This window comes from Sinocyclocheilus anshuiensis, unplaced genomic scaffold, assembly GCF_001515605.1.
Source record: "Sinocyclocheilus anshuiensis isolate Anshui unplaced genomic scaffold, SAMN03320099.WGS_v1.1 scaffold1231, whole genome shotgun sequence".
In the NCBI taxonomy this organism is placed as follows: domain Eukaryota; kingdom Metazoa; phylum Chordata; class Actinopteri; order Cypriniformes; family Cyprinidae; genus Sinocyclocheilus; species Sinocyclocheilus anshuiensis.
This window is the reverse complement of record NW_015536698.1, coordinates 1,753,729-1,774,832: the sequence shown is the minus strand read 5'-3', so window position 1 is coordinate 1,774,832 and position 21,104 is coordinate 1,753,729. Positions and strand designations below refer to the sequence as shown.

At 39.7% G+C, this 21,104-nt stretch overlaps 1 long non-coding RNA gene across 1 annotated transcript; it reads right to left on the bottom strand.

The window, feature by feature from the left end:
* Positions 1–7,036: 7,036 nt before the first annotated feature.
* LOC107655215 (uncharacterized) lies at positions 7,037–19,374 on the bottom strand. Its single transcript, XR_001630406.1, has 3 exons — positions 19,249–19,374; positions 8,318–8,395; positions 7,037–7,103 (listed from the first exon to the last, which is right to left on the bottom strand). It is a non-coding gene; the product is annotated as an uncharacterized LOC107655215 (long non-coding RNA).
* Between the last annotated feature and the right edge of the window lie 1,730 nt (positions 19,375–21,104).

Genomic DNA, 21,104 nt, shown 5'->3' with positions numbered 1-21,104 from the left:
TCTAGCAGTATGAACTGACCACCACACAGAATATGAAGAATATTAAAAACATTATGAGTCAGCTGTCTTCGGCAGTCCTTAAGGTACCAGCACAATAACACACTCAGTAAAATATAGTCTAATTATCGTCATCGATAAAATCCCAGAAAATATCGAGATATTATTTTTTGTCAATATCGCACACCCCTAATATCTATATACACTGATAAAACATTTCTGCTTGATTTACTTAAAAAATATGATGATTTTTTTTGCACAATTTTATTACGTAGATCAAAGAAGACCAGTCTTTGTACAAACTACTTAATTTTTCTGTCTGTTGAAAGAAAATTTGCACATAAAGTACACTTAATTTTAGTATTTCTGTAGTCATTTTTTTGTGTGTGATCTACATAACTTTAAGAGTTCTAAATGTGTATTTTTGATTGAATCCAACTTAATTTTTTAATTTCCCTATTACAAACTTCAAGTGGGATCTACTTTGTTTTTCCAAATTTGTTAGTGTATTTTAAAGTTACATGTACTCAAATTTTCTAATTAGCAAGTATTTCTACTGAAAGTATATGTGCAATTAGTTCTTTTTTTTTTTTTTTGTTTTTTTTACAACTATTTACTATTTCACCACTGGTACTTTTCAATGGAATGCCAGTAGAATATATACTCATAAAATATGGAAATCTAGTTATTACATCACATAACGCTGACATTTTTGCCATTTCATAGTAAAAACGGCACAGAATATTTTCTATACAATTGTGTTTTTCGGTCCTTAACAGTAACCTACTCTTTAACCTAGACTTTAAAACAAGAAGCACACAAACATGATCCCAATGTGGAAATGAAGCAGATCTTCTTATAAAGCAACCATTTTTATTTTAAAATTTTAAAAACTTTTATTTTCTTTGTGTTTCTATTGAAATAAATTCACATTGTGCAAAATATTTTCCATGAGTCACGTTTCTCACTTCTTAACAGTCATCTTTTAAACCTACTTTTTTTTTTTTTTGCTAATGTGAAGAAGGTATATAGCTCTTTGCTCTCCCTCTGAACAGAAATCTGGGCGGGATTACGTGGTTGCTGTGGTAGTTTTGAGTGGTGTTGTGATTTAAGCCAAGAAACGTGTGTACTCATCAGAAATACATTTGTGAACCTTCATTTTTTTTACACAATATATTCATGTAACGATACAAACTTAACATTTTATTGTTAATATCACAGATTTAATTACGTAACATTTACATCCACTCAGATTTATTCTTTTCAGTGTACACTGTGTAGAGAGGTGTCACTAAAAACAGGAAAAAATATCTTGAGTAGCCAAAAGATAGACGGGGAAGAAAAAACCTGTCTTTTGTTCACAGGCAGAGGAGGGCATGCACCTGAGAGACAGAATCATAAAGCACTTCTGGCGCATCCAGACAGTTTGCTTGTTAGCAGGGCATTGCTAGCCCTGAGGAGGCTAGAGGTTAATTTGGTATCTGGTGCCGTGTTAAACTAAGGTCAGCGCTACAAGTCCTTAAGTCATAAACAAGTGTGGTTAAGAGCCGTGTACACACCTAGGCACAAGTTAATGAATATTCAATGAGTATTTTTTTCCCTTGTTGCCTGAGTTCATGTCCTAAAGGAGGGTTAAGAGGGAAAATATGATCTAATGTGTTTTTCTATCAAAGCAATCATTCATTTAAGAAAAAAGAAAATAAATAAATCGAACAAATCAACAGATATCTCAGTAGTGGCACACAATACCTGCATGTTCTGTGGTAAATAAATAAAGCATGATTTGAGCGATGTGACAAAGAGTTGACACACACACACACACACACACACACACACACACACACACACACACACACACGCACAGACACTTTGGCACATCTTGACTTTACCAGAAAAGTGTGAATGGCTTGGCTTGTTAAGTGATACTAAATAAAAACACAATGAAGCGGTACAGATAAGAAAGCATTTCATGAGCTTTTTTCTTCACAGTTTTTCCTGTTGTTTGACAAAGGAAGAAGAATGCTTCTGTCAAACTCTATATCACAAAAGAAGACATTTTAACCTTACCGACCTGTCCTTCAAAAGTTTTTGGCTAAATATTTTGTACGTGTCGTTGACGTGAATGTGCATTAATTGTATAGCGCCGACTGGCTAGGGACAAAAAATCTTTCAGGTTTCCTCAACGCAGATAATGTACTCTCACCACGAGCCTGGGAATAACCCCACAGCTACTCCCAAAACAGTTACTTGTTGGTAATAGCTGCCCAGTGATGCCAGATGGGACTGTTTTCACCCTGCCTTCAAGACGCTGCTGAGCTCAGATGGACAGTGGCACAGTTGATTTGCTGGTACAACCCGCCTCACCTTTCTAAGCCCTCCAAAGACCTGAGAGGGAGTAGAAGAAAAATGAAAAGATTACAGAGGCAGCTTCAACAGAGTTGGGGGGTGGGTCAGGCTGAGGGGTGTCAGATGCGAGGGGAGGGGGGATCCCTCGGTTGCCGCAGGCTGTCTCGAGGAAGAGGACGGAGGGGTGAGGAGAGGAGAGTCTAGACTAGGCTGACCTTTGCGGGCCAGGGCTTTCTCTACGGAGTCAAGTTGGATATGGAGGGGGGATAATGGAAAAACCTCAAGGGAGTTTTCAAATGAAATCCAGATTGGCTGTCGGCATGTAGTTTTTCTCCTCTCCTTCCCACTCCCTAATCCCTGCACTGCATGGGGGTAATAGTGTGGAAATGATGGGGGGAGTGTCGCCTTGATCAAAAATGAGCAGGGGAACCTTGCTCACCTTTTCTAACACCCAGATTCATGCCCACTATATATATCTGTGCATGCAGCCACTGCAGGCCAGGTTATCCTATGCGATTCCAGGCACTGGCTGCAGCCTCTAGACCTTTGTCAAATACATAGCTGAAATTATTTAGGAGAGCCGCCTTATATTCACATTCTTCTATACAATACTTGAAATGAGCTGAAGCGAATGTATGAGATTTAAGAATTTGTTAGATGTATTTGCTCTGACATTGGTTCAATCCTATCATCTTTCTAGAAAAAAAAAATATCTGCAGTCCTTCTGAAGAGAGAATCTCACAACATTTGAGATATAAAGAAAAAAGTCATTTTTGATTTAAATTTTTTAATATTTGGGAAATGTGTCATTTAGAGTCCTCAAGTGTTCACATTGAACTATTAGCAATGTCTGCCTGTGCAGTGGAGTATAAGTGCTAATTGCTCATTAAAGCTAATGAGACTCATCTTGATTCTCTGTGAGCTCCGCCATTTTGAGTGTGGTAAATATACAGTGCCTGGCAAAAACCAGTGTTCTCATGTTATTGAATTACATGTTCTACACTGATATGTTATTGAATTACATGTTCTACACTGATATTTTATTGCTCTTAAAGGAATACTCCACCCAAAAATTAAATTTCTCTCATCAGTTGTGTACCAAATGATGCACTATACACAGTGCACTTATTCTATTCACTATGTACTTAACCGTCTAGTGTATGAATTATATAAGGTTATTTTGTCATCCAACACTAGAGTCCGACAGCCCCTCTCATTCTGCTATGTAATTAAAGCTGTGAAAGTTGAGTGCATAAGGTGTCCAACATTCTACTCTTCATTTTTTTGGTTATTTAAGTGCATCATCTGGGCATTTGAAATGCACTTTTTCTTTTATGAATTTTCAGTGTGAGCACACTAATCACACGATTTATAAAAAAAAAAATGGCATAGAATAGTGCATAAGCATGTGAATTGGGACGCACCTATCATCATTTAATCACCCTCATGCTGTCCCAGATGTATATGACTTCCTTTCTTCTATGGAACACAAACAGAGATTTTTAGAAAAATAATCCATCTCTGTGAGTCCATATAATGCAATGTGGATGGGTCCCTCAAAATTTAACACTTCAAAAACCACGCAAAATGAACACAATGGTAATCAACACAACCCCAGTTTATGAGTAATTGTCTTCTGAAGTGAAATGATAGGTGTGTGAGAGAAAAATACTAATATTTGAAACTTTTGAAATTATAAACCATGGCTTCTGGCCAACTGTCAAACACAGGTTCATGAGTTCACTCTTAAAATGGTTATTATTTTTCTAAAGATCTGTTTGTCTTCCACAGAAGAAAGAAAGCCCTGTATACAGTAGCTGGGATGGCATGATGATGTGTAAATGATGAGAGAATTTTCATTTTTGGATTGAGTATCCCTTTAATATAGATGACACGTGCACCTTTACTCCCTTTTTGTTTTTTTTTTCTTTTTAGTTGTGTGAAAACTTGTGTGGTTTGTAGCTTTTGGATAATTAAACCAGCCGATACTGGAACATTGGATTTTTTTTTTTCTGTATGCCTTTCATAATTTATGCATTTGTTTGACTTTATAAATTCCATAGCTGTCATTCAGTATCACAACCTAAAAAAATGATGCAATAACATTTTTACTGTCTATTGCAAAATGTGACTCTGGTAAATGTTGCAATGTGACAAATGAATATTTATGCAAACAGTATATTTAATTTTTTAGTTTTTAGTTTTTATAATAAACCAGAGCACATTTCATACTTGGAAGCTTAATTTTGTTGTGTTATGTAATTCTATACATTGAGATGCACTGTATATCTAGGCTATGAAATGGTAACACGTTACTTCTAAACTCCTGCTGAACCGTCTGTGAGGGCAGTGTGTATTCATTTGTGTGCATGTTTGAGGAAGAGGGAAAGAAAGTATTTTCATGTTTGAGACTGATGCCTAGCAGTGGTTTAACACATTCAGAACACTACATACGCCCACCTTCAGCACCCAACTCCTCAACCGACCATAGAACTAACCCTTCACAACCCACCCAAAAAGCATGGCTCCATTGGGAGAGTGGGACCAAAGCCAGGTAACCCATCCAGGATATCCCAGGCAAGGTAACAAACACAAACACGCTTGGATATAAACTGAGCAGTGCCTGATGCTTGACATGTCATTTATATTATCCATATAGTTTATGTTTTTATTGTCTTTGTTATGTTTAATGACATAAGTCAGTGGTTCTCAAACCTGGAGTACCCCCAGCCCTGCACATTTTGTATGTTGCCCTCATCTATCACACCTGATTCAACTCATCAGCTCATTAGTGGAGACTGCAAGACCTGAAGAGGGTGTGTCAGATATAGGGAGACATACAAAATGTGCAGTGCTGGGGGTACTTCATGGAGAGGTTTGAGAACCACTGAATAAGTCATACTCACCCAGTTTTTTTTTTTTTGGACCAGGTTTCCCTGTTGCTTGAGATCTTTTTTCTAAAAGGCCATGCTGGGTCAGTGTGTGAGTGTATCTTTGGTTTGATTGCACGTATCATTACAGTGATGTAGGGAGAAATGTTTGCGACTGAAGGACAGAGGAGCTGAGTATATACAAAAGGAACACTTCACATCCATAAATATGCATCGTGACATTTGGAACAAAGCCCCCTCATTCTACTTTCATGATGAGTTCAGCTAGCATCCTGTAACATATTGCCCATACAGTTTCACAGGCAGTCTTGCCAGTTCATCAGGTTTGCTCTTAGCTAAAAAAGGGGGTTGTTGTTTAAAAAAAAAGAAAAAAAGATGGAAGCTCTTTCTTAAAGGTACTGTACTTCATAGAAAAAGGATTGCCAAATTTGCGAAGCAGAGAACAATGAGTTGGTGTATTTATAGGAATAGTTCACCCCAAAATGAAAACTCATCATTTAGTCATCATTTATTAAACCTCATGTCATTCCAAATCAGGGTTAATATTGGTTAAGTTAAATAAATAATAAAAAATAAAAAAATAATACAAACTACACAAACACAAAACATAATTATTAAAAATTTACCAAAATTAAAATAACTAAAAATATATAAAAATAAAAGCTAAACTGTATATCAATAATACAAAAAATAACACTGTATGGTTTTCTTGATTCAGTGGAAGCCAAAAGAAGATGTTTTGAAGGAAAACAAAAACAAATATGTATACAAATACATACAAACATTATATATACCCATGATACAATGAAAGTCAGTGGAGCCCAGTGTTGTTTTGGACCCCACTGACTCACTGTATTGGCAGAAACAGTTCAAACTTTCTTTAAAATATCTTCATTTGTGTTTCACAGAAAAAAGAAGGTAGAACAGGTTTAAAATGACACTAGGCATGACATGATTTGTGGGTGAACTATCCCTTTAAGAGATGGAATTGTGATAGTAATATGTGAATGCTAGCTTCTTGTGGCATTTTTTAAACAATTATTACTAGCATTAGGCTCTGAGAAGAAAGACAAATCTCTGCTTTTATAGCCGTGAGTCTAACATAGCCATGGTATGCCGGTTTCTCCTTTCTAAACACCTCAGTGGTTGTTCTAAAAAAGAGATAAAACTGCCAGGAAGCTAGCCTTTCAAATCCTACACTCTCTCCTCGGGTGAGGATCTCTTCTCTCTGTCTCTCTCTCTCTATCTCTCCTTCTCATATAAACACAACCACACACACATACACAAACTCCCACTCTGCCTTTTGAACACTAGTGTTCCCTACCACAGAGGAGTTGTGACTCAGAGGCAGGCAAACAGTGGTCTTCGCTAGCTGAATATTCATCGGAATGGGAAGACATGTTGTGCTTGATCCTGAATTATGTCACATAGCGATGTATCCAACAAGGTGACATGGACACGTATATTGAAGAGAAATGCTTCAGGAAGTAACAGAAGAAATCAGCTCAGCACAGTGTCTGACATTAATTTCTTTATTCTCTTCACAGGAATGGCATTTTACAGAACATTCCTGAGGCAAGTCTGATACCTCAATAAATCTGCCCCAGTCTCTCCCTCTCTCTCCCTTAGCTTGTCTCAGTGGAATGTCATCTGGCAAGTGCCCAGAAATTGAGACTTAGCCTTTCAGAACGTGCCAGTCTCACCCAAGCTTCAGAAGTGGGCAAGCACAGAAGCAGCAGTCCCCTTATCAAAGCGTTTGACCAGCGGGGCTCATGGCTCACTGAACCACTGATCACCAAATCCTCTGACCTGCCGTTAACCCGCCGTACTCAGAGCGACAGTGACAGAAGAGTCTGTCATGGTGAAGACCTACAGAGAGACCACAGAGATGATATGATGTTGCATCGTGCATCATCATTTACATGAGGGTACATGTGAACAAATGTCCCTACAATACCACATTCCATAGGAAAAATTGTTTTGATAACACTGAACATGACGTTTCTGGACATATTCTGGTATAGTTCACCTAAAAATTCTGTCATTATTTATTTTACATCCTTGTGTCACATCAAACCTGGTCTTTTTCCTGTTTCCTGTTCTTTTTTGTGACAAATTGCACTAACAAAAACACAGTTAATACTTTCAAAAGGTTAAAAAAGCACCATGAAGTCTTCATAAAAGTGAACTGTACATTTTATTCCAAATCTTCTGAAACAGTAGGATTACTTTGTGTGAAAACAGACCTAAACTAATAGCTTTTCACTGACAAATTGATCGCTTTTCACTAATAATATTTTTCACTGATGATACTCTCAGTGGCATGTTAATGATGGATAGTAGCAGTTTGATTTGAATGGGAATACTTTTTAAATGAATTGGTTGATTTTGTTGAATGATTCTGTCTGAATGATTCATTCATAAATTAGATTGATGCATTTATTAAGTAATATGAACTTTAATGATACTTTAACATGTGTCCTTTTTGAAGCTTGAAACTCTCAGTTCTCATTTGTTGTAATTATTCTAATGGAAATCAGAGCAATTCTTCAAAATTTCTCCATTCCTGTTCCACAGAAAATTGAATGCCAAAAAGGTTTGAAATGTAATGTCATTTTCATTTTTGTGTGAACTATTCCTTTAAATCTCGATTTATACTATTTATTATCTATAGTATAGTGTGTCCATCTGCTGATGCAATATTTGTCCTGCTTGGTGGTATATCATGTGTATTCCCTCATGTTTTCTGGTTCGTTTTCATGCCTAGCTCATTTTCATGGTTCAGATGGTATTAATTTCAAATCCAGCACAACCAAATCTAAATTAAGAACTTCATGTTTATGCTGTTCAGCTGGCCATCTTTGATACCACATAAGCCAAGAGGAGCTGCCAGCACTTGGTTTTGTTGGTTTAATATTTTAATGTGTTTAATTATGACAGGATAGGCTCGATAACCTTCTGTGATGTTCAGGCAATTGTCAGCAAATTAATGAGATTACATGACAAGCACTGAATGACAGCACAACCCAGTGCTCAGTCTTCCCTCCACTTATCTGATGGTAGCCTAGCAACAGATCCCTGACCTGGCATTGACCTCCACCTGATAAGGTCAGCACCTGAAGTGTCTCTCATTGGTGGGCCCTATGAAGAGGAGGAGGAGCCTAGAAGAGAGTGAGAGAAAAGGAAAGAAACAAAGGGAAATGGAGAGAGGGCAGAAATCCCATCAGAGACAAAGCCATAGCCACACAAAAGCGCTGAGGGCTCGTGTTACAGTGTGTGGCTCAAAAGGGAACTGTAATCACCATAGACCACTGTATGTCCCATATGCAAAACAAGAACTGTCTCCGACATATATAAAAGTGTTGAAGAAAAAATAAGCCTATAATTCTAACACAGCATTGATAACATTGCAATGCATTACTAAAACACTGCACATTGGGTTGTTTGATAGAATGTCATGCCAGCGACAAGGATAAGAGTGCGTGTTAAAGTTGCTCTTTAAACGCCGAAACTACATATCCCTCCATGCAACGCTTTGTTTGTTAGGTTCTAAAAGGCAGAATTTATGAATGACGGTCGTTCCCGTCCAATTCCAAATACTATTAATTTTATGTAATTTAAGCAGCACACGCCCTGTAAAGCCAAAGGGATGCAAGGATAGCAAGTGCTAAAATAATTATAATCTGTAGAGAGCCTGCATTGTTCTGAGATTGTTCCCTGCTTCTTAATCATAGATGTGAATCTACAGCTGAGAGGGTTTCCAGCATCCAATAATTCATTCAGAATGTATAAAAATAACAAGATTGATTAAAATTAATAGAAACAGAAATTTTGTAATGACTGAAATAAGTGATAGGAACTGAAGTGAGAACTGAACATAAACAGTTGACAATCATTAAACTAAAATTCAACATAAAGTACAATAATGTTCTCATTGTGAACGATTATGGTATTATAAAAATTCACCACGCCCTTTTATAACTCCTACATCATTTTCTCACTATCTATGTTTCCATCCACCTATTTTTATGCGCGTTTTGGATTGTCGCATAAAAAAACGCTGGATGGAAACGCCAATGCGCATAAATTCTAAAAATGTGCATAAAAAACCTATGTGCACAACTGAGTAGGATAAACTTTTTATCCGATAAGAAAAAATGTGCATAAACTACGATGGAAACACATTTACCGAATAAATTCCACCATGCGCATGTAAAAGTCATGTGACTTTGCGCTATGAGACGGGATAAATTGCCTAACCAGCGGACCGATCTGTTCACAGCATCTATAGGGCCTTTTGCACCGCTTTAGTTCCAGAACTAAATGGACAGTACTAAAGTACTGGGACGATTTTGCGTGAACTATTTCCCAGTACTATTTAAAGGGTTGCATTCGCACCGACAGTGTGTACTAGGAACCGGTCGACAGCGACGTCATTTGTGCGCGGCGTTCAACAACAGAAACAAAGAAAAACAACATTAACAACAAGAGGATGGAGGACGCTGTGATCGGAGCTGTGTTTTTGTTGTGTCTCGTGGGTTTCACAATAATGGACATGGAATGTCGACGTATACGTAAAGCAATTGAAAGAACGGAAAGGAGGACTAAGAATCTCCAATGACAACTGGCAGTGCTACATTTGCTACAAGTGTCTGCACTTCAGTGTCCGTCCATCTATCGCTGTTCTCCATACTTGCGAAATAAGTTGACACAATGTTTACAGTATGTTTACACGGCGTTTTAAATCATGGCGGGTGACGGTGTTTTCGTACGCGTTTGGCCAATCAGTGTCTACTTACGTCACGATTAGTACCAGTTGTGCTGGTTAGACCCCGCTCCGGAGTAGGAGCTAATTTGGTTCTCGAAAAAGGCAGTCCGGTACTAAAATCGCTCCCATTTCCGGCGGTGCGAAAACGCCAAAAAGTGGGTAGTTCCACAATTAGTTCTTGTACTATGAAAAGGTTCCTGCGGTGCGAAAGGCCCTAATATGTTGTTTTGGTCGTTCTAAAATGCCTGAGGAAAGTCTGTCATCAAAGTTTTTCTGTATAATTACTGTCTTACATGACTGCGTTCCCAAACAGCAGGCATCCACCTCTAAAAGCAATGACCGCATTTATTGTGTTACTTCTGCTCTCTCTGAAGCGCAAGTAATTTATTAGGCTACATATGAAAATTATTATATTGAGTGGCTTCTCATAGTTTTCTTAGAGATATTTAGTGCCAGTTTATCAGGAAGTGACAATTTTGTTCTCTTTGACTCGTTGGATGGAAACGGTGCTTTATCTGCAAATGTTTTATGCGATATTCCAGTTTTGTGCATAAGTTAAATTCGCATCTTTGGATGGAAACATAGCTACTGATGTTTCACTCAGAAATATATCACATTACAAAAGTAAAATGGGTTGTAAACCAGTGGTGTGTGGAAAAATACAAAACAGATGTAGATAAGTATGTCCATTTTCCTGCTTTATTTTGCAGATGAAAATCATTCTCTGATCCTTCTTCATAAGGGTTCGGTTTCATTCCTCCTGACCGCCAGAGGCGGTGCTTAAGCACTAGTGGATTAGCGCAGCGCCAGCTCAATAGGTCGAGATAATATACCAAAAAAGTCACGTGGTGAAGTAGGCTGAGCCTCGAGTATAATAGACACATTAGCTCAGCCTTCGGTCTCTTTCGCTTTCTTGCTTGTCTGTGATAGGTCGTTTTTCAATCGATTTTTGCGCTGTGACAGTGTGCTCTTAGGAGTTTTTTGGATTGGATTGTCGACTGAATTGGTGAGTGTTTTTGCTTTACTGGATATATTGTTGATATATCGATAACACTTGGTGCTTCTCGGTACTATCCGGTGGCTAGTGTTACCGATCAATTTACTGACGGTTCTCGCAAAGAGTTTTATTGTTCTCACCACGCTTATACGTTGGCGGTTCCCCGCCAACCTTATCTCTAAATAAGGATTTTGTGAAACACCAAATGCTTCTCGGGTCTATCCGGTGGCTAGTGTTTTTTCAATGCTGATAGATCGATTATTCACTGCTATTTTCCAGGCAGTTTCTGATATGTTGTGCTTCTCAGTGCAATCCGACGGCCAGTTGTCAAGTGTGTATTTTTTGTATCTCGTTGCTTTTCCCTGTTATTGCGGTGGCCATGGCTCACGGTTCTATTGCTACTGGATATGCAATAACATGTAAACTGTGGCCTAATACTCTTCTACCTGACGACGGCCACAATGTTTGTCCGTCCTGTTTGGTAATACAGCATTTGAGAGAGGCTTTCACGGACCCATATCTGCACTGTAGCCTTTTACCCATGTCAGAGAGACGGCTCTGTCTTGCCGAGTTGGACCCCAAGCATGACTTGGAGGAACGGAGCCGCAACCCGTCACACGGAATCGAAAACGCGGTGCATATGCAGCGGCCGGTGCTCCCCTATCTAAGCAGGCAACATCAAGGAACGAGCAAGTAGATAAAGCTTCTCTTTCTAAGACAGTTGCTGTTCTTTCGTCTGAGATGTCAGAGATAAAACACCTTCTTCAGACGCTCCAGCCTGTTATGCCTGCTTCACCTGGAGTTATCACACAGGCAGATGAAGAGGGTTCTAAAAGAATGGATGACGAACCTTTCAGTTCCTCTTCTCTATCTCGCACTGACTTTGATGTGCTCTCTACAAGTGCATCTGACTCGCTTTTTCAGGATAATTTCAATGCGGTGAATGTTGCTGCGCAATCTTCCCCCCAGGAGAATACAGTTTTTCAGATGCAGGGGGTTCTAATGGTGATTCGATTCACTCGGGACTAACTCCATCCTCCGTGGATGATACCTTAACTGTGCTCCAGATGGCGGTTGCTCGTTTAAGGCTGGATAACTCGCCAGTGCAGCCAGCCCAGTCCAATGTCTTTTTTAGGCGGCCTTCAGCTGGGTCTAACTTTGCTATGCCAGCATGCAAGGATTTCGTTGCAGAATTTTCAAACTCCCTAATAGGGTCTAGTACACCTAAACGTCGGTCAAAGACCACCTGTACACTGGCATCTATGGTGGATGCAGATAGCATTGGGGTTGGACGTGCTCCAGAAATAGAGCAACCTGTCGCTGCCCTTGTGGTGTCACCTGATGAGGCCCTGCGAGGCAATGTGCGTTGCCCCAGTACTCAGTGCGGTCGCACAGACTCATTACTCAAAAAGGCATATGAGTCTACCGCGTATATAACCAGTGCGGAGAACACCATATGTCAATTACTCCTTGCCACAACTAGTACACTTGAATCGGCAAATGTGGACCCCTCGGTTTCACAATTCCTTCAAACTGCGCTCCTGGCTATGGGCCACGTCACCAGTGAACTGGGTTGTCTTACAGCCAAAGCTTCTGACAGCTCGCCGACAAGTGTGGCTCGCCCAGGCAAAACTGCCAGAGGATTGTAAAAAGATACTACGAGACCTCCCAATTATTCCTGGTCACCTGTTTGGACCCAATGTCCCAGAGCTTCTGGAAAAGAGGTTAAAATTGTCTGAGGCCACTCGTTAGTTGACTCAGGCTCAGCGCACTCCTGTTTTTAAGGTGCCGGACATTCAGTCTCGACATCGTTTTGCAACACCAGAGCAACAATTCCATCAGCGTCCTACATCACAGCCTCAGGGGTTACAGAGGCCCTGTGCTACCAAGGACACTCGTTTATGCGAGTGGAGGTTTTCGACTTCATCAGCGGCAGTCGCCAGAGGGTCCACGTCAGCACCCCCTACTGCCGTTAAAAGTCGCACCCACAAAGCTTGAAGGCACTGGGCCGGTGGTCGATCATTTTTCAAGTCTACAACTGCAGTACTGGAGGGAGATGACAGTAGATCCATGGGTTTGGACTACAATGAGCAGGGGGTATACTCTGCAGTTTCAACGCCAGCCCCCAAAATTTTCAAGGATTGTCCCTACAGTAATAGGGGATCCAGTTTGTTCAGAAGCTCTCTCTCAAGAAATTTGTTCGCTGCTAGAGAAGGGAGCCATAGAAAGAGTTCCTTTTGAAAGTGGGGAACTCTTTCTATGGCTCCCTTCAAATTTCTTGCCAGTTCTGTCAGGCCGTCATGTCCTCATTCGGTCTGACAACACCTCAACAGTTTTTCACCTGAACCATCAATGTGGAACAAAGTCCCTCAAGTCTCTGCATCTTACCCACAAGATACTCACTTGGTCTCTTCCTCGACAAGCATCATTGAGGGCAGTTCACCTCCCGGGATCAAGAAATCAGATAGCAGATGCTCTGTCAAGGGATCTTCTGCACCCAGGGGAATGGAGGCTTCACCAGGATGTGGTGCAGTGGATATGGGAACAGTTTGGCAAAGTAGAAGTGGATCTTTTTGCAACAGAGGCGAACACTCACTGTCGCTTGTGGTTTGCAAGAACAGAGACATCCAGCCCATTGGGGCAAGATGCTCTCTCTCACGAGTGGCCAAACTGTCTGCTTTATGCCTTTCCTCCTCTTCCACTTCTGTGGGACACATTACACAGGGTATCTCTGTGTAACCACAGAATGTTGCTGGTAGCACCTCGATGGCCAGTCAGGCCTTGGTTCCCCATACTTCTGTCTCTGTTGGTGGGCAGGCCATGGCAGCTTCCGTTTTGGAAGGATCTGTTGTCACAGATGAACGTCGCTGTCTGGCATCTGTATCCGGCCCGTCTTCAGCTTTGGGTTTGGCCTCTGGAGCCGACTGTCTCTTAACAGATTTTGAGCCCGCCGTTGTTCGTACGATAATTAGTGCTAGAGCTGCATCCACACGTCAGCTCTATGCAGCTCGTTGGAGGATTTTCTCGTTGTGGTGCGAGGAGCGTGGGTTAGATCCTGCACGCTGTGAAGTTCCTGGAGTTCTCAGTTTTTTACAGCATCTTTTGGATTCAGGCAAAGCAGCCTCCATGCTGAAAGTATATGTTGCGGCTATTTCTGCGCATCATGTTCAGGTTAATGGTTCTTCTCTTGGCTCTCATAATCTCGTGTGCAGTTTTTTGAAGGGTGCAAGACGGCTGAGACCAGCTCGTAACCCCCATTTTCCTGGATGGGATTTGCAACTTGTTCTTGATTTTGTCTGTCTGACACCATTTGCGCATTTGCAGACAGCTGACCTAAAATGAATATCTTTAAAGACTGCTTTTTTGTTGGCAATTTCATCTGCTAAGTGTGTAAGTGAGTTACATGCATTGTCCGTTAAGTCCGTTACATTGAGTTATGTATGTGTTGGTTGCCAGATGATTCTGGTGTTGTGCTCAGACCAAATCCTTCTTTTCTACCTAAAGTTCTGCTTCCACAGTTTATAAATCAGTCAATCAGTTTAGCAGCTTTTCAGTCAGCACCACAGTCAGATAATTTAGGGGATCACCCCTTGTGACCTGTGCGAGCCCTGAAGGGATATGTGACTGCTACAGTCCATTTTAGCACAGATCAGCTTTTTGTTTGTTATGGTGGTGCAAGGAAAGGGACCACTGTTTCAAAGCAGAGATTGTCAAATTGGATTGTTGAGGTTATCTCTTTGGCATATAAGAAGGCCCAAAAACCTTTGCCAGATGGTATCTCTTGTAATTCCACTAGGGCTGTGTCTACATCTTGGGCTGCTTTCAGAGGAGTCTCTATGGCGGATATCTGTGCTGCTGCTACGTGGGCTTCCCCGTGTACTTTTGCCCACTTCTACAAGCTCAACGTTGCTGCCCCTCATGCTGTCAGTTCAGCAGTTCTTCAGGAGCAGCCTTGAACTTTTTTTCAGGTGAGGGGCATTCCTCATGACTATGTTGGTAGGAGTCATCCACTAGTGCTTAAGCACCGCCTCTGGCGGTCAGGAGGAATGAAATAGAACGCAAGTTACATATGTAACTGTGGTTATGTGAATTCCGGATGATCGCCAGAGTTGTTTGTCACTCGGAATGCGTGAGGAAGACCAAAGGCTGAGCTAGTGTGTCTATTATACTCGAGGCTCAGCCTACGTCACCACGTGACTTTTTTGGTATATTATCTCGACCTATCGAGCTGGCGCTGCGATAATCCACTAGTGCTTAAGCACCGCCTCTGGCGGTCATCCGGAATTCATAGAACCACAGTTACATACGTAACTGGCGTTATGTTACCTACGTTTGTAATTCATTGTGCCACATCACAATGCAACAGTACTACTGCTTGGGTGAGCAGTTCAGGTACAGCTTTTCTAGCACATGAAATTGTCCAATTACCAACCAACCAATGAATATGGGGACAAATGTCGACTATAGATCTATTTATATTAATGTTAATTTTAATAAGCAGACTCCCATATTCATTATCTTAAATAGCTTGCCGTTGTGAACACTGTTGACTTTAAAGACCGGTCTTTACAGAGATATTTACAAATATTCCTAAATGCACGTATACTATAAAAATAATGATTAAAATATAATAATTCATACAAAACCAAGGTGTAATCATTTAAATGAAATTAAACCTACCACCTGATAGATACACTACAAACATACAATGTTTGCAGCATGTAATCAGTGATTTTTGGGCTGAGGTAAAATGTTGTCTTCGGCAGAGGGGCTGGCAACCTGAAAAGTCTTTCAAGACAAAAAAAGCATGAAATGTGGCACAGTAATCAAATCATTAAAGCAATTAAAGTATTCAAGGGTCACACACTCCAAGGTAGAATAAATTACTTCAAACTAATTGTCTGTTATAAAATTATCACAGAGCTTTACAGAGCAACAGGAATAGGTCAGAGGAAGGCCTTAGACTAAATTAAAAGGTCTTTCTGAGATGGACAGTACTGGGATATTAACTTAATAGCATCTCTACATGTGCTGGTGAATGCACAGTGAAATATAATACATCTATTAATAAAGAAATATTTTTTTGAAATATTGTCCATATATCTCATTTAAAATATCAATTTTTGATCTTGCAGTTTCAGCGATTTAAAGATATAAAATGACCCTGTCTTGCTCTAAATGCTCTGTCAACCTGTCAACATGTATATAAAAGGTCATCATTTTTGACTCTTAGCACCAGCATGTAATATGCTAGAGGACTGAGGTAGCTGAGTGTCAAAGGCCAAGAAAAGGAGCTGACTCTGTCATACTTTTCAGGAGACAAGGGGGAAAGAGGAGCTCTGCTCTTGAAGACTCATGTCATTCTTTGGGGTCATCAGCCATCAAGTACTTAAAATTATAGCTCACCCAGAAATGAAAATTGTTCATTTACTCACCATTATGTTGTTCCAAACCCATAAGCATATGCTTATCTTCAGAACACAAATGAAGATATTTTTAATATTCTCGCATCATTTTTGACTATCCGTTGAAAGTCCACACAACCCAGCTTTTTTTTTTCCAAGCTCCAAGAAGCTCATAAAGACATTGTAAAAGTAACCCATATGAATCAAGTGGTTTAGTCCAACAAATTTAAATAAGCTATTATTCACATATAAACATAGATCAACACACATACAGTACATAGAGCACATCAAATATGGTCAATGGCAGCTCAAATGTACTTCACTGAAACAAACTTCACCAGTCAAGCAAGAACATTTCAGCTTCCGTTTACCATATTTGATGTCCTCTATGTGTGTTGAACAATGTTTATATGTGAATAAAAGCTCAATTAAATCTGTTTATCATATAAAGTAATCATGTCTCTTCAGAAGACTTGAATTAAACCACTCAATTCAGATGGAATACTTTTACAATGTCTTTATCAACTTTTTGAAGCTTGAATATTTTGGTTGCATAGACTTGGAGGGACAAAATGAAGCAAGAATATTAAAGGGGTCATATGATGTTGCTAAAAAGAACATTATTTTGTGAATTTGGTGTAATGAAATGTGTTTATGCAGTTTAAGGTTCAAAAAACACATTATTTTCCACATACTGTACATTATTGTTTCTCCTCTATGCCCCGCCTTCTGAAACACGTCGATTTTTACAAAGCTCATCGGTCTGAAAAGCGAGGTGTGCTCTGATTGGCCAGCTATCCAGTGCGTTGTGATTGGCCGAATACCTCAAGCGTGTGACAGAAATGTTACGCCCCTACCATACTGTGATGCCGTGTCCGGAGCGACGAGATCGTCCTCTTTTGGAAGGCCAAACAAAGTAGTTTCGCTTTCACAACGAAACACACAGCGCCTTCACGACATGACGGCAGCAACAATACTACAGCGAGAATAAAAGTTACGCCTTCTTTCTTTGCGTGAACATTTGGGTGGCGTTATGCAAATCTTCCCACATCGTGACGTAGACATGTGGGGTTGTGTTAGAACAAACCGTTTTCGGTAGGCGTGGTTGACTCTTAGAATATCTCTTTGGATTTGAGACTTTAGTCGTTACAACTTTACTGATCTTCTTTATGCACCAAGAGCTTGTAACACTCCGAAGAGAAAGGAAAAATTGAAATCGCATCATATGACCCCTTTAAAAAATATCTTCATTTGTGTTCCAAAGACAAATGAAAATCATGTGGGTTTGGAACAACATGAGGGTAAGTAATTGATGACAGAAGTCTCATTTTTGGGGGGTGAAGTTACCCTTTAAACATACCCCAGATTGTAGGGTATGCGTCAATAGTCAAAACTAGTCAGCGTTCTTGAATATGGTCTGCAGGACGAGGAAAATAGCCTTTTTGTGAGGTATCCCTTCCCGTGCAAAAGGTCAGAGAGCAAATGCAGGGGCAACCACCTGCTTCTGTCACACAGCTGGAAGAGGGAAAGCTTTCCACCATAACAATCCCTCTATTTCAAAGGAAGTTTGAGTCAGAACAAACCAACAATTCTTCATCTTAAGATAGTGAGCTGTGCCATAGCCTACCTTACACTATACAAATAACTGATGTTAACTTGTAGACAGCGATACCGTGTTCACGGGCTAATTAGGAAGAACTTCAATACAAGAAGTGTTTACAGGTGTTAAATACGTGTGAAAGGCCCCGTGTCCCATGTGGCAATTATAGACAAATAGAAGCACGTGCCCTCTCAGATTTTAGAGTCAAGTATATTTTGAATGCAACCTTGCAAAATATAAAAAACATTGTCTCTGATAATTAGGTTTCACAATTAAGTAAAGCATGATTGTTTTTAAATAGTGTGTAAAACACACAAAAATCAGAAATTTACATGTCTAAATATGGCGTGCCTTAAGGTTCAGTCACACTTACTGTTGTTCTGCAAATATTCATTTCAGTACGAATCAGCAGACATCCAGGATTAGGAATATTGTGCAAACAACTGAATTTTTGACATTCCTAAATGAATAACCGCTTTGACTATCTTACAAAATATACAGAAACTCAGATTCAGTATACAACTCAATTGCTAGCCAGAATATTTAATGAATGAATTAAAATAAAAATTATAAGATACTGTGAGGGCGGATGATTTGCACTGGTTTCACGCAAATTCACCTCGCTGACCTCAAGAAATTTGCTGGATTTGAAAGTGACTTTTGTGTGAGCTGTGCTTCATATATTGCTACACTACTGACAACAGACAATGGACCCTTTGGCCTGCAAAATTTTGCTCCCGCGGCTTTACACAGATCATTTGCATTAAAAATTCTGTTAACGATCATAAATGATCAAAATATTATCAAATGCTCTCTTCCATATAACAAAATGGTTATTACTGGGTTTTTAAATTCATTTTCAATTCTGTACCGCTAATTTCAATGGCCACTGAGCTTTTCAAACTGTTTTGGGTTTGAAAGCGTTAAGGAATGGCAGATCAAATCCTATATTGTTTCATTATGACAATCTTTAAATGAATCAAGGGTTCTGTTTATCAACCAAGGTTTAAATGAACACCTTCTAATGGTGCAAAAATGTCCTCGATGCCGTGAAGCACAGGTCGTCATATCCAAAAATATACATTACATTAAGGTGAAATGTTTAAAGCAACACTTATTTTATGGCATCATAAGTGTATGAATATGCAGTGCAGAGGGCAAAGAGAAACATTTTTAGTAACCACCCTATAGTTAAAAGTGATATTTACAGTATCGAGCTCTGTTATTCAAGCTTCCTCTCTCACCCGTCACACAATCCTGCCATGTCACTAGTCCTCTAATGACCTGCTCCACTCAGTGTTCTTAACACAATCTTGCAACATCCTAACAAAGAGGAAGAGGCTGCAACGAGTTGAAAAAGAGGTAACCCACACCACTATGCTTGGCCTCAGGGAGAGATATACCTCTTTATCCAACTTCCTTTATCCGCTACTGAAGCACCTGAAATTCATTTAGCTCGCTAACAGCCTGCATGCTGCAGGGGAGCCATTTTAATAAGTAGTAATAATGCCAACAGACAAAACGAGTTGCTTTCAAAGACCAGCAGGACAATCATGCTTATCAATATCGCACAAGAAATGTAATGAGATGGACAGTCTGGGGTAACTAATTAAAGTCATTTTGCATGTTTAATAGAAAAATATTATTCTTATGCCATGAACTGCATTGCAGATGAACGTAAAAATGAGAGCTTTGCATGTAAATGTAGCTGTTACATTCAATTCAATTTCATTCACAATACATATTATTTCAAAGCATGTATAGAACATACTTGTTTCAATGTTACAATTAGGATATATGTTGCTCCAAAGTGTGGATGAAATTGAATTAAATACATGTGGATTACATTGAGTAATTTGTAAAGCAACGCTGCAGTGTGAATGAAAGGGTTCAAGTATCAAATGGAAACAGATATGTCAATGGAACCAGTCTCCTTTCTTTCGCAGATGTTTGTCACTGTCAGGTTCAGTTGATACCGTGCCCATCAAAACACGATGTCTGTTAGGTGACCTTTAGGTTGCTACCAAGTGTGAGGTCATGCTGCTGTTGCCATGACTACTATCAGCAGATTGTCTGCTTGCATGCATTACCTCAGCTGCCTGGCATCGGTGGGGTTACAGAACAGACCGTGACCTCGCCATGGAGACTAAACTAATCTAAAACAATAACAAGCAGCGCACACACATGCAGGGGGAGATTTTGTGAGATTACCATAAATAGTGTTTCCTAATATCACACATCCAATATATACCTCAAGATATAAGGGAATGAGAGCTGTATGCACAAAGAATTCAGTAAGGAAAACATAAACATACTGGACTCCTATGAATAGAATTGATTATTTTTTTTACTATGGTACACATGTAAACGCTATGACCAATGTCCAAAAGTGTACAGTTCAACAGCCTCTCTGTGGACTTGAAGGGGTGACAATGAGAGAGAGAGAGGAATGGCAAGGCAGCCATATTCTAATGAGCGAGCTACAAACTGTGTGTCAAGTGACCTGTGCAGAGGCGAAGTGGGCTAATTTGAGCCTGTGCTAATTGCCACGGTAACGAGCTGCACGTGTGGATGGTTGCGAGGAGGATGGCAGCATGGCATAAGGGAGGATACAGTCCTCCTAACACCAAAGAGGTGTGAAAGAACGAACTTGTCCAACAACATGCTGCCTGCTGGAGTCCAGCCCTGAGTGGGGAACAGCCGGCTGCTTCAGTGCTATGCATAGAACAGAATATTGTGTGTGTGTGTGTGTGCTTTTGTGTGGGGGGTGGAGGGGGATCTGTTAATCAAATTATGATTTAGTCACATTATGGTTGTTACCATACAATAAAATTTAATAAAAAAATGAAGCTTTTATTTTTATTTGATAGAAAAAAGACATTCCTGTATGAATAATCTGTATGAATATAAGGTCCCATTAGTTCAAATGAATTAATGCATTATCTAACATTAAATAACAATGGGCAATACATTAGTTACCGTGTTTATTAATCTTTTTTAATGTTAATAATAATACAACAACTGTTAGTTCTGTTAGTTCATGTTAGCTAATAATAATATTAAAAGATAGAGCTGTGTATTAGTAAATGCTGAAATTAAC